Below are 16,242 nucleotides of genomic sequence, written 5' to 3'. Positions count from 1 at the left end.
TTAGATAAACATTTTGGTATTCTGGATATTTTGCTCATTTCTGCACCTTCTATTCTGGTAATGGCTTTACTTATTACAGTCCATACTTTACATACTTGGCACATTATCCGTACTGACCCCCTTTCTTCGGGGGGAAGGAGGGATGCATTACATGCTTGTAGGTATACACGCTCGATTTACTGATCTGCTCGCCTAGGACATCCACCATGTTAGTTGGTAATGCTCCTTTGTTCGTAGCCTTATTTATGTACTAACTTTTTTGTTGTATATTTGTACATGTTGGTTAAGGGTACGATGGGGTCCTGTCCCATCATATGACTAGGCTATTATTCTGTAGAGGTCTATAGGCTTGTGATGTAGGTTATGTATATATGTTTTGCACTTTGTGTTCCGTGATGGACTTAACGACCCTCTTATGCTATATTTGTTCTAATGCGCTCTCTAGCGACCCCTTTTTGACTCCTACTTTTGTCTATTCTGCTAAAACGCTAAGTGGGGCTAAGGGTATATATGGGTGACCAACTCGAACACCAGTCACAGCTTATGGAGTTGGGTCATGAAAATAAGACCATGCGATCTATAACATGAAATCGCGTTAACTTCCCATAAAATGCAGAAAAGGGAAATCTACTTGTCAAGGTAGACTCTATCCCACTAGGCGGGTTATACATGCGCTATATATGGATCCAATAGGTAAGCCATGAAGGAAACCTACGATGGCACATAGTTTATGAGATTTGAGGCTAGTACTAAGACTTTTGGTAGGGCCCCCACCTGACATCAACTCGATGCTAAGTCAAATTCCACAGAATACATGCATAGCATCGAAATCATAATTACATATATCATAGTCATTTTCATGACCCAACCCCATAAGCCATGACGGGTCTCCAAGCTGAACACTCGCGTATATCCTTATAACTGTAAGTAAACCTGTCTTATGTTCACATATAGGTACAATATATCAGTAGGCAACATAACAGATAAGCTGACGAGGCTAGTGTAGCATGTAGGGTCATCCCATTATAAACACATACGCGAACTGACAAGGCTGCCACAACAAATGGAACATCGCAAAATATAAGTCATGTAGAAGAAACTAAACACACATATATATATAACCCACACACATGTCTACAGACCTCTAAGAGTAATAAAAGTAACATATAACGGGACAGGGCCCCTGTCGTACCCCTAAATAAAACAAATATATACATCACAGGATTAGTACACAAAAGTTAGGCTCTGAGACAATGAAGCTTCTCCAACTCGCTGAGTGGAACCCTAAGTTGGTGGTTCTCCAAAATGTGCATCTATACCTACAGGCATGAAACGCAGCCCCCCTCCCTAAAAAGAGGGGGTTAGTATGACATATGTACTAAGTATGTAAAGTATAAAACATTATAAGGAGATTACAATTGACATAGGGAATTAGGGGACAGGTATAACAATTAACAAATTATTATACCTGCATCTTATAAAATGAAATCATGTACATCATTATCACTGTCACGACCCAACCCCGTAGGTTGCGACTAGGGTCTGACCTGAACCCTCTTATTTGTATTTATCAGCTACACTTAAGTTGAACCGTGTGTGATGTTATACTATACACAAAAACCTCAATAGTTTAAAACTTTTTATGTACCTTTAGCCTCTTTCATTCGTATCATATCATAAAAGGGCATGCACCGACGAGGCTGCCAGAACATTAAAATATTTATAACATGGCGTATAGGCATAGTCAAAACAAACTTATAAACAACCCACATCCATATGTCTACAGACCTCTAGGAATAGTAACAATAATATATGGTGGGACAGGGCCCCCGCCATACCTCTGAATGTATAAATATATACATTAAGTGACCGGTATCAAAAATTAGGCTCCAGAACAGTGAAGCACTTTCAACATAGTTGAGAGGAACTCATAAGCTGATGGATCTCCAGATTGAAAATCTATACCTGCGGGCATGAAATGCAGCCCCCCAAGGAACGGGGGGTCAGAACAATATATGTACTGAGTATATAAAGCATAATGCATCACAACTGAGAGAACAACTTAAATGGGGATGAAAGAAACAATTATAATAGTTAATAAGGTAATATACCTACATCCTATAACATAAGGGCATGTACATCATCTTCACATACCATATCTGGCCCGTTGGGGGACTCGAAGTTACCATGTCATCGCATACAGCGTCGTGTCATAGGTTACGATTACCTTATTATGTTTTCACATGCATGCCTATCTATCATTACATATCATACCATACCCGGCCCAGTATGGGTCTCGGTGTTATAATCATATCATCACATACTGTACCCGAACCATTAGGGGACTCGGTGTTATCATCATATATCATACCCGGCCCTTTAAGGGACTCAGTGTTATAATCATAACATCATATACCGTACCCGACCCATTAGGGGACTCGGCGTTATAATCATAGCATCATATACCATACCCGGCCCATTAGGGGACTCAGTATTATAATCATATCATCACATACCGTACCCGGCCCATACGGGGACTTGGTGTTATAATCATATCATCATATATCGTACCCAGCCCATTAGGGGACTCGGTGTCATAGTTATCATATATAGGTAGATCATTATCTAAGACTCACTAGGGTAATCAAACTGAACTATTGTTTGTGGATCAGGATAATAATCATCTCAGGTGCCTTTTGAGTGCCACTAGGGCTATATTAAGTGAAGTCTCACGAATTATAGACATATTTTAGGGTAATGCCAACCGGCTTAAGGGAATCATAGACATCTGTCATCACAGTGTCCTTAGGACTAGGAGCTTTAAGTCCCACTACTAATCGACATATAGACGGTTCAGGAAAGGTATCTTAACTACGATGAGAGTTTTCCTGCCAATGAGTGAATATGAGACATATAGCGTATTCGGGCTTAAGAATGGACTTACTTTAGAGCTTGTATCATGCATCGTTTTCTTTAAGACATGAAAAAAGAAAGAAAGGGTAGGCCTCACCTGTTTGTCCCTTCCTATCCCAAAGGAGTTTGAGAGAAAATAATTCACCTATCGTTGGCGTCCTAGTATTCAGCAGAGGATAAGAATTAGAAGGTATGCTTGTGGCCTTATGAATAGGATTATCCCCACTTGCATACGCAGATATACATATTGCAATTCTATCAAGGATATGCCAAGAGGAAGGAAATAGCTTTACGTATCCTCTACTTTCCATTATCCAGGAGATTGTGAGAGACACTAACTCAATTAGCATAGGAGCTTTCACCTCCAGAAGTAGGTAGGGGTCGTGAATCATATTCGGAACTTCATGAGTAGATTCATCCCTACATGTTATATACACATCATATTTAGGACTAAGATATGCCTATAGAAGAAATAAGATAGGCTTTACATACTTATGCCAAAAATATGCCAAAATAAAGCTTCACATACCTTGTCTGAGTTATTCCTTATTTTGTTCGCCTCGTCGTCCTTTGAACCTATCCAACATAAACATAATATGAATATCAACCCTTCTTAACTTTCTAGCATCTTAGGTTACACCTTAGTATTAATGGAATCTATTTCCTTAGTCATTTCCTCGACTAGTTCTTTAGTTTGCTAAGGCATTAACGAATATTGGGCAGCACCTCCCCTATAATGTGCCCTATCCGAATTTCCAATTTGGTCCCTAAGACCTACAGATAACCAACAACAACAACCTGCAGCAACTCACACCAACAATATACAATATAAACTTCAAATGACTCATTCAAAAAGATGATATCAAATAGGGCGTCTAGTCTTTATTCTATAACGCCTTTCATTATATGAAACGAGGGGTTGTGTGGCTTCAACCAGAAGCATCTACACCCCTTTTAGAATGAATTTAGGCCCTGCAACAATAAATTACACCCTTGCAGCAACAACTCACTCAAAACTATCAAAACGTGAATTCTGGACAGCTTACTGTTTTATATTGTCGCTTCATTTCGAAGGGGTAATGGAGGGAAACAGGATTTAAGTCCTGCATGAAAGTTATATACATGTGTCTTAGGGTCGCATACAATTTCGAATCACCCCTATATCAATTCTATACAAAAGGATATGCCCAAAACACCAACAGCAGTCCATGTAAGATTTCCAAAACCAAAATCTGGGCAGTACCTCCTCTACACTTCATCACCCTTTTTCGAGAAGTTAAAAGCAAAAATGGATTTTAAAGTCTACATGAAAGTTATATAATTATGAAATAAATTTCTAAAACATATTGAATCACTCAAAATGAAGCTATACACAAGAAGTGATACCAATATTACTAACATTTGTCCCCTCCAAAAATGGGTTTGTTAACTAGTTTTTAACATTTTCCCTCTTTGTTCTTCTAACTTTCTCTCAAGTTCCAAGCTGAAGAATTAATTCTGTAGACATCGTAAGATACATATATACACCTCCACGGGGTTGAGTAACATCATAGATAATTAATTCACAGAGGAAAATTGAAGAACTTACCTTAATTTTTCCAAAGAGTGGCTGCCTTTTGCCTTTTTCTTCTTCACATTTTTCCTTCTAAGTTCTTGGATGATTTTGGTTAAATGACTTGCTTTAAGAGTCATAAAACATAAATACATGGGCTTCCTTGGAGGTGACACGTGTTATCCCCTTAGGGTGACACGTGTCAAGCCATGATTGGCCACCGTATCATGATGCCAACTAGAGGATGCCACGTGGCAGTGGGGTCCACCCCCCAAGCAGCTGCATCACCTACTTGACCATAAGTAGGTGCATCACCTGCTTGCTTGAGGTGCTGCCATGTGTCGCTCCCCCATTGGCTTCCACGTGTCGTCTTTTCCCCTTCCTTGCGAGTTCGTAATCTCGTCTTATTTTAGGAACCTATGTAATCCATGCTACGTAATCTTGTCTTATTTTAGGAATCTATTTAATCCTATTCCTTCCAGATTCTTATGACTCTATTTCCAACCTTATCTACTATAGGGTATCACATTCTCCTTTCCTTGGAGTCGTTTGATAGTGTCGTAGCTTATCCGGCTCACATGATAATGTCTAAAGAACCTAAGAGACATTCCGAGCTTGAGAGTGTGGGGTGTAACATCCTTCCCCCCTTTAGAACATCCTTCCTCGAATGTTGAATAAAACTTCCCTTAAGACTTTATACAAACTGTAGGGAGATTCCCTTCTATTGCAATAACATACATGTTCATCCAAGTAATTAATATATGAGTTCCAGGAGTGGGGGTTTACCCATAGACATTTGGGAATAGGTACGGATACCTGTGTTTCATGTCCTCTTTAGTTTCCCAATTTATTTCTTCATGATTCTTACTCCGCCATGGCATCTTGACAAAAGCTACATCCTTAGTTCTTACCCCTTTTAATTTGCTGATCCAGGATGGTAATAAGTTGCCCCTCGTAGGATAACTCCCTATTATATAGACCTCCTCCTCGGGAAATATTCTGGGAGGGTCATTGATATACTTGCTGAGCATTGACCTTTGAGAACTGAATGTATTGCTTCAAATCGGATAATAGGTCCCACTCATAGGCAGCTCTATCCAACATAACCCATATAAACTTATACTTCCGTAGAGTATGAGGTCAGCTTGGACTATAACCTATACTAATCGCCTTTCATTGCCGAGTCGGGATTCCCATCCCCCATAACAGGCTATCAAGCCTCTGATGCTCTTCTTCATTTAAGTCATTACACAACTCCTCTTAATTCAACTTGTAACACCTTATGTATTCTATCTTGCTCTTTTACTCAGATCTTCCTTCTAGTTTTATTACCACACATTTTACTGTAATTCTTACACAAATGTGTGTAGGTACGTAGAGTCATTCAGAAAATGCTTTAGTATCGCTATACTAGCGGCTTACCTCCTTCGGTCGAGGTCAGGGCTCCGCTATGGCTTTTATCCGTAATACCGATTATATCTTAATAGTTCTGCCTCGAACCATCTTACACTTTTCTTTAATAAATTCTAAATATGGCAATCACATTGCTATTACTTACTTCCTTTTATCGAGTAATCATTTGACCTTGCTCTTAGTATGCCAATGTTCGTAAGCTGTACAACTATTCTTGTGCCATTTTCATGAAGTGCGTTGTATTTAAGTCATAATCTTTTCTACTCTTGGCTTACTCTGTTCTATATGCGTCATTGTACTAACACGCCTTTATAATCTCTTTTTGTCATACTTGTTTCGTTCCCTTTTTCACTTCCCAAGGGGTCACCCATCCTAGTGCTACTCTCGTCCAAGCACGCTTAATTTTGGAGTTTTGACGGAATTTGGTGCATTAGTGCGGGTATGATCCCGTCCATCCCTTATGGGGTCTCATTTGAAGTTTAAGCGTTCCCATTTACATACGATAGCGTCAGTCGATTTTCTCTTATGCTTCTACTTCTCTTGTCCACTTCCCCCCTTTTAGGGTGTACCTATGTCATCCTCCATTTATTTTCAGTTATTCACATGCGAATGATTCCATTCCCACATATTTAACGTGCTGCACCATATCTACATGTTTTGTTAAATCTTCCATACGTTAGGTTGCCTTTATAGGAAATCCTAGCACAACCGTAGGGTGCTTTAGTATTTGGAATATATCGTATAAAATTTCATCTGATGGTTGGTACTCGAGTAACATCCGTAATGTAGCAGTGAATTCAAAGCCATATTCCATTTATCCCAATCAGTAATTGGCTCGTGCCCATGATCGGTTGAAACTCTCCACTCGAGAGTACTTATACTTTGATGATCCGTGTTTTGAGCTTCATCATAACACTAGCCTGATTCTAGTGGATACCACTTATTCTTCTAATAACCTCATAACATAGCAGTTGTTCTGTAAATCAACATTTCCTCTCCTTGCAGGATCTCACTAATCTCCAAGGTGGAATCACGTATACCCAATACTTCTTCATGCCTCATAAGCTTTCAACTTTGTCGTGTGCTTAAGGTTCACTTCTAATCCTGCTTAAAACCATATCAACTTCGTTGTAGTAGTGTCCTTATCTTATCACCTTTTTATCATACTATACCTTTAGTTCGTAACTGTCTATTTCTCTTTTTGTTCGGTAGTCATACTTAATTAATCACCTCTATCTTGAACGCTTATATTAGAACTTCTCTATTATTCCTTCAACTCATATCTATTTTTGGTTGGGCGCAAGGAATTCCATAGTACACTTTATTTTCCTTGCACTAGCTATCCTTTTCGTCATCACACAACCTTTATTTGAAACTTTCCTTACATAACTTGATAAATCTTCCTTATTCGTTGCGTAACCTTGCTTTTCCGTTTCACACCTATCTTTATATTCCATGTTACTCCTATATGCTCTGGAAAACATTAGTTTTACATGACCTTCTTTTCTAACTTCGTTCTACTATACTAGTATTGACCTCCTAGTTTCTATTGCCATTAATTCCGCAATTAACTTGTTTCTCGAGGTCAGCCATACTTGTTTAGTCAAATCTCATCATTGTTTTGAGCACAACCTTTCAAGACATACTAAAGACCTATATCTCATTCTCTTTTTATTTCTACAAAAAATTGGGCAGAGTTTCCTCTGTATTTCTTACTATCTCAATACCTACACGCAGAAAATACCAACAATGCCTCGTAGGGCACACATATATATATTCATATTATACAACATCTCATCCACCCAGGGCACACATATATAGTCATATCATCCCATATCGCAGCCGCATAGGGCGCCCATAATTAATAGTATGGAAATGGACTTACTTGTTATGTCCACTCGAGTTGCACCTGTTACACTTTCCTATTTACCTTTCCTTTAACTTTTCAATTGTATATGTCAATCACATTTCAATACATTACCTGATATATATGTTTCGTGCATTTGCTTACCTGTGTGCTGTGTAACTTTCGATATCGTCAGTTACTTTTTTTCTATCGATATTATCCTTCTGCTGAAATCACAGGTTAGTATGGGGAATGTCATTTCCTATGACTCGGCTCTATTGCACGATCTTAGATATGAAAGAAAGTAATATCTTAAATGTCCTGTAGCCTCCTGTCTATAGATGTGGTGCACAACACACCGATAAACAAGACTCTACTAGACACGGTCTGTAGACATTCCAAGGACGAACTGCTCTGATACAACTTTTATCATGACCCAACCCCGTAGGCTGCGACTGGGGTCCGACCTAGACCCTCTTATGCGTATTTATCAGCTACACTTAAGTTGAATCGTGTGTGATGTGATACTATACACAAAAACCTCAATAGTTTAAAACTTTTTCATGTACCTGTAGCCTCTTTCATTCATATCATATCATGAAAGGGCACGTGCCAATGAGCCTGCCATAACATAAAAACATTTACAACATGCCGTATAGTCATAGTTGAAACAAACTTATAAACAACCCACATCCATATATCTACAGACCTCTAGGAATAGTAACAATAATATATGGTGGGACAGGGCCCCCGCCGTACCCCTGAATGTACAAATATATACATTAAGTGATCGGTATAAAAAATTAGGCTCCAGAACAGTGAAGCACTTCCGACATAGCTGAGAGGAACTCCTAAGCTGACGGATCTCCAGAATGAACATTTGTACCTACGGGCATGAAACGCAGCCCCCCGGGGAACGAGGGGTCAGTACGATATATGTACTGAGTATATAAAGCATAACACATCACAACTCAGAGAACAATTGAAATGGGGATGTAGGAAATAAGTATAACAGTTAATAAGGTACTATACCTGCATCCTATAACATAAGGGCATGTACATCATCTTCACATACCGTATTCGGCCTGCTGGAGGACTCGGAGTTATGCTTTCATATGCATGCCTATCTATCATTACATATCATACCGTACCTGGCCTAATATGGGTCTCGGTGTTATAATCATATCATGACATATCTTACCCAGCCCATTAGGGGACTCGGTGTTATCATCATATCATCATATACTATACCTGGCCCTTTAAGGGACTCGGTGTTATAATCATAGCATCATATACCGTACCCAGCCCATTAGGGGACTCAAAGTTATAATCATAGCATCATATATCGTACCCGGCCCATTAGGAGACTCGATGTTATAATCATATCATCATATACCATACTCGGCTCCTGACGGGACTCGGTGTTATAATCATATCATCATATACCATACCTAGCCTATTAGGGGACTCGGTGTCATAGTCATCATATATCGGTAGATCATTATGTGAGACTCACTAGGGTAATCATACTGAACTATTGTTCGTGGATCAGGATAATAATCATCTCAGGTGCACTTTGAGTGCCACTAGGGCTATATTAAGTGAAGTCTCACAAATTATAGACATATTTTAGGGTAATGCCAACCGGCTTAAGGGAATCATAGACATCTTTCATCACAGAGTCCTTAGGACTAGGAGCTCTAAGTCCCACTATTAATCGACATATAGATGGTTCAGGGAAGGTAGCTCAACTAAGATGAGAGTTTTCCTGCCAAGGAGTGAATATGAGACATATAGCGTATTTGGGCTTAATAATGGACTTACTCTAGATCTCGTATCATGCATCGTTTTCTTTAAGACATGTCAAAAGAAAGAAAGGGTAGGCCTCACCTGTTTATCCCTTCCTATCCCGAAGGAGATTGAGAGAAAATAATTCACCTATCGTAGGCGTCCTAGTATACAGCAGTGGATAAGAATCAGAAGGTATGCTCGGGGCCTTATGAATAGGATTATCCCCACTTACATACGTAGATATACATATTGCAATTCTATCAAGGATATGTAAAGAGGAAGGAAATAGATTTACGTATCCTCTACTTTCCATTATCCAGGAGACCGTGAGAGACACTAACTCAATTAGTATAGGAGCTTTCATCACCCTTTTTTGAGAAGTTAAATGCAAAACTGGATTTTAAAGTCTACATGAAAGTTATATACCTATGAAATACCTTTCTAAAACATATTGAATCACCCGAAATGAAGTTATACAAAAGATTTATGCCAATATTACTAACAACTATCCCCTCCAAAAATGGGTTTGTTAACTAGTTTATAACATTTTCCCTCTTTGTTCTTTCAACTTTCTCTCAAGTTCCAAGCTGAAGAATTAATTCCGTAAACATCGTGAGATACATATATACATCTCCAAGGGGTTGAGGAACATCATAGATAATTAATTCACAGAGGAAAATTGAAGAACTTGCCTTAATTTTTCCAAAGCGTGGCTGCCTTTTGCCTTTTTCTTCTTCACGTTTTTCCTTCTAAGTTCTTGGCTGATTTTGGATAAATGACTTGCTTTAAGAGTCATAAAACATAAATACATGGGCTTCCTTGGAGGTGACACGTGTTATCCCCTTAGGGTGACACGTGTTATCCCCTTAGGGTGACACGTGTCAAGCCATGATTGGCCACCGTATCATGCTGCCAACTAGGGGCTGCCACATGGCAGTGGAGTCCACCACCCCCAAGCAGCTGCATCACCTACTTGACCCTAAGTAGATGCATCACCTGCTTGCTTGAGGTGCTACCACGTGTCTCTCCCCCATTGGCTGCCACGTGTCGTCTTTTCCTCTTCCTCATGGATTTGTAATCTCGTCTTATTTTAGGAACCTATGTAATCCATGCTACGTAAGCTTGGTATGTCCTTAAGAAACTCAAGTGTATACGACTTCTAAATTAGTAGCTTACGTAGGTAAATCGAGTCCTATGACTCATTACTTGACCTCCAATTCCTTCCGGATTCTTATGACTCTATTTCCAACCTTCTCTACTATAGGGTATCACATTCTCCTTTCCTTGGAGTCGTTTGATAGTTTCGTAGCTTATCCGGCTCACATGATAATGTCTAAAGAACTTAAGAGACATTCCGAGCTCAAGAGTGTTGGGTGTAACAATCACATACCATACCCGGCCCGTTGTTGGAGTCGGTATTGCAAATGTATCACTATATTTTCAAATGCATGCCTATATACTGTATCCATCCCTTTAGTGAGGGGCTCGATGAAGAGAGAAGTGTACATTTTTATTGTACCCGGCCCATCATGGGACTCAGTGCCATCATCATATCATTATGTCATCATATCATATCATCATATATATCATACCTTACCCATCCCTCTAGTAAAGGACTTGGAGAATCTGTCATATACCATACCCGACCCTCTAATAAAGGACTCGCTGAATGATTATATCTTCATATCATCATATACGTATATCATACCCAGCTCGGGACTCGATGAAAATATAGTGAAGCTGTGCACAATAACATACTCGGACCATTATGGGACTCGATGAAAGATGTATTAATAGCATGCATGAGAAGAGTAGTGAGTAACCATATGCAAGGTAAATCATCATCTGAGACTGCATGAAATAGTCAAGTGAACCGTCACTTAAAGTTCAGGGTAGTAAGTGTCTTAAGCATCCTTTGAAGGTCATTAGGAATCATATCAAATGGAGCCTCAAGAAGCTTAGACGTGTATCAAGAAAATGCTAAAAAGCTTATGCACTCAAAGGCATTTATCATCATAGAGCCCTTAGGAATAGGAGCTTACACATCCAATCACTACTCAATACATAGAAGGCTCTAGGGTAGTAGTTCAACTACTTTAATACCTTTAACATTCAAATGTGAACATGAGTCATGAGTTATACCTGGAACTTATAAATGGGATCACCTCCAAACTCATATCATATCTCACTTCACTTACATTTAAGACATTCCAAAAGAAAGAATACATAGGCTTTACGTATACTACTTTTCGTCATATAAAAGACTTAAAGGCAACAACTTAACAATTGCAGGAGTTCTAACATTAAGAAATGGATAAGAATTATAAATAATACTTGGAGTTTTATGAATGGAATTATCCCCACATTTCATATATGAACCACTTAGGGCTAGGACATGCCAAGAGAAAAGAAAGATAGCTTTACATAACTCTTATGGATTAATCGTAACCACGCTCGCTTCGTTGCCCTCTGAACCTATTTAACACGAAAGTAATACTAATATTAATAACCTTCAACTTTCCAGCTTCTAAATCTACAACCAAGCATCCATAGGAATCATTTACTCATTCGCCTTTCTCGACTAGTCTATTAGTTAGTTAAGAAGTTAACAAAAATCAGGCAGAATCTCCCCTATAACTCGCCCTATCCAAACTTCCAATTAAACCTCTAATTTTTACATCCATATAAACAACAACAACCAGTAGTCATGTACAATTAAATAACTTCAACACTACGCAATACAAGATCCAAATAACTCGCCCAAAACTATGACACCAAAATAGGGTTATAAATCTTTATTTCGCAAAATCTTAACTACACGAAATGGAGTATTACGTGGCTACAAACAGCAGCATATATATTCATTCATATCCACGTTTTCAGCCCTTTAACACACCCCAAACTAACTTCAAACACAACACCATGTTAATAACAACACTACTCAACTTTAATCCAACTAAAACAACTTCAATTCTGCTCATTTACAACGTCAATCATAACTATGCAATTCTCTTATTTCTAAATTCATTTAATACAAGTAATCTTTCCATTACAACACCATTAACTCCAATTTGAGTGGAAGAATCTAACCTTGTTGAAAATCGACCTCAAGAGCTCCTCAACATGGTTGAACTTGGTGGGCTGTTCGTTGCACAATCTTGCTTTCCCAAAAAATTAATTCACATTGTTAAACACCTTCAAGTGATCGAAAAATACTCTAGATAATTAATTTATGGAGCAAAATCAGAACCTTACCTTGGTAGAGTTTGGTCGTAGCTCTTTCTCCTTTTCTTCTTAGTTTTCTCTATTTTTTTCAAGCTAAAAATGGAGAAATGAGACTTATTCATCATAATACACATATATACCCCTCCTTAGAAGGTGATACGTGTCATCCACTAAGGGTGACATGTGTCCAACCCTTATTGGGCCACCATATCCATGCGTCCACTCCAAGGTTACCACGTGGTAGGGTGAGGTCCACCCTAAGCAGGTGCATCACCTACTTGGTCCAAGTAGGTGCATCACCTGCTTCCACATGGCCTCATCTCCTGCTGCCACGTGTCTTCTCCTTAGGCTTCCATGTGTCTTCTTTACCTCTTCATAGGTTTGTAATCTCATCTTACTTTAAGAACCCGTATAATCCTTGCTATATAAGCTCATTATGTACTCAAGTAGCTTAAGTATGTAAGACATCCAAGTCAGTAGCTTATGCAAGTAGGTCGATTACCATGAGTCACTACTTGGCCTCCAACTCCTTTCCAATCCTTCCAAACCTATTTCCAACCATCGTTACTCGCATAGAACTTCAAATATAACATGGATCACATGTCAATCTTTTAGAGAAAAAAGAAAAAAAATATGTTCCAATGTACACAAGTGCGGGGTATAACATCTTTCCCCCCTTTAGGATATTCGTCCTCGAATGTTAACTGGTCTCATAAGGTCTTAAAAGGATTTCAGGAAATCTGTATAATAGTCGTCACATATAAGCCTCATATTAATTAATGCAATCAATTTTGGGGCTTAGATTACCTGTCCACATAGGGAATAAGTGCGGATATTTATTCTTTATCTCTTCCTTAGCTTCTCAGGTAATCTCTTCTCTATTCTTATTTCGCCATAATACTTTGTTGGAGGCCACATCTTTGGTATGCAACCTTCTGATTTGGCGATCAAGTATGTCTATAGGGTGAGAGTTCTTCTATCACCTAGACATCATCCATGGGGAATACTCTAGAAGAATTACCAATACACTTGCAAAGCATCGACACATGAAAGACTGGGTGTACTGCTTCCAGATCCGATGGTAAGTCCAACTCATAGACAACTTTTCCTATTATATGGATGTTTGATAAGGACCAATGTATCTCGGGATAAGCTTCCCTTTCTTGCTGAATCTCATTATCCTCTTCATGGGTGACACCTTCAAGAACACCAAATCATTAACTTAAAATTCTAAAGGTCGACGTCGATTATCTGCGTAGGATTTCTGTCGATTCTGGGCTACTGATAACCTTTCCTAAATCAGCTTGACTATATCCACCATTTGCTTAACCAGGTCTATGCCAATTAGTTTTGTTTCACCAATATTAAACCAACCAATAGGTGACCTACACTTCTTGCCATACAAAGCCTCGTACGGTGCCATTTAGATGCTAGAATGATAGCTATTATTATAGGCAAAATCAATAAGTGGAAAATGATCATCTCGGCTGCCTCTAAAGTCAATTATACAGGCTCGTAGCATATCTTCTAGCATTTGAATAGTATGATCGGCCTATCCGTTAGTCTGAGGGTAAAATACTATAAGATTCACCTGTATTCCCAATCCCTTCTGGAATGATCTCTAGAAGCTAGATGTAAAGTAAGCTCCTCTGTCTGATATAATAGATGTGGGAAACCCATGAAGTCTTACTATTTCCTTGATATACAACTTTGCATAGTCCTCATCTGAATATGTAGTTCTAACTGGAAGGAAATAGCCTGATTTTGTCAACCTATCTACAACAACCCATATCGAATCATACTTCCGTATAGTGTGAGGTAAGCCTGTAATAAAATCTATGTTAATCACTTCTTATTTCCACATTGGGATTTCTATCTCTTGTAACAATCCGCTAGGCTTCTGATGCTCACTCTTAAACTGTTGAAAATTCGGGCACTAGGCTACGAACTCTGCTATGTCCTTCTTCATGCCATCCCACCAATATAAACATCTGAGGTCATGATACATCTTGGTGGACATTGGATGAAAAAAATAATAGGCATAGTGTGCCTCTCTCATCACTTGCTGTCGTAGCCCTACAATCTCAGTTACACAGATTCAGCCCCTATATCGTAGCACTCCTCTAGGCATGATCTCAAATGGAGTCTTTTCCTTTTGAAGAGTTGCATCCCTATACTGTGCCAGAACAGGGTCTTTGTACTGGCATTGCTTTACTTCTTATATGATAGAGGATTTAGCAATTCCTCGAATAGAAACTTTACCATCATCCGAATCAGGTAAACGGACTCCAACACTAGCTAATTGGAAAACCTCACAGACTATCTCTTTCCATCCTGGGTGTACATCTACCAAGCTAGCCATTGATTTATGTCTAAGTGCATCTACTACAACATTTGCTTTCCTTGGGTGGTATAGGATGTCAACATCATAATCTTTCAATAACTCTAGCCACCTTCTCTACCATAAATTCAGTTCTTTCTGCTTAAAGATGTATTGGAGGCTTTTGTGATCCATATAGATATCAAAATGTATGCCATGTAGATAGTGCCTCCATATTTTCAAAGCATGAATCACTGTTGCTAACTCTAGATGATGAGTTGGATAATTCCTTTTGTGCTTCCTGAGCTGTCGGAAGGCATAGGCTATGACTCTACCATGTTGCATCAGTATACAACCTAGCCCATCACCAGAAGCATCACAATAAATAACATAACCATCTGGTCCTTCAGGAAGAGTTAGAACTAGGGTCATAGTTAACTTATCTTTCAGCAATTTAAAGCTTCGTTCACAAGCATTGGTCCACTAAAACTTAGCCGCCTTCTGAGTTAGCCTTGTTAAAGGTGCGGAAATTGAAGAAAAGTTCTCCACGAACCTTCTATAATACCCTACTAGCCCTAAAAATCTACGTACCTCCGTAGGTGTTGTAGGTCTTGGCTAAGCCCTTACGGCCTTAATCTTTTGTGTATCTACTCGAACGCCATCCATTCTAATGACATGGCCCAAGAATTCTACTGAAGTCAACCAGAATTTACATTTAGAGAACTTAGTGTACAACTTCTGGTGTTGGAGAACACTAAGTACCATCCAAAAATGATCCATGTGTTCCTTTTCTGATCGTGAATAGACCAAAATATCATCAATAAATACAATTATGAACAAGTCTAGAAATGTGTCATGACCCAACCGTGTAGGTTGCGACTGGTGCCTGATTTGGATGCCCAGACGTACCCATAGCCCCACTGAGTATGTTAGCAGAATAATCAAATAAGGAAATCAAAAGAGATCGCTAGAGAGCGCACGAAAATAAGTGTAGCATACATAGGCTGTTAAGGTCGTCACTGAACATAAGCCCAAAACATATATACATAACCCACATCACAAGTCTACATATCTCTATAAAATGATAGCCTAATCATATGATGGGACAGGGACCCTACCGTACTCCAGAATAAATAAATATATACATCAAATGACCAGTATCAAAAGTTAGGCTCCGGAACA

Source organism: Solanum dulcamara, chromosome 6 (genome assembly GCF_947179165.1).
Source record: "Solanum dulcamara chromosome 6, daSolDulc1.2, whole genome shotgun sequence".
In the NCBI taxonomy this organism is placed as follows: domain Eukaryota; kingdom Viridiplantae; phylum Streptophyta; class Magnoliopsida; order Solanales; family Solanaceae; genus Solanum; species Solanum dulcamara.
This window is presented reverse-complemented; position numbering follows the sequence as displayed.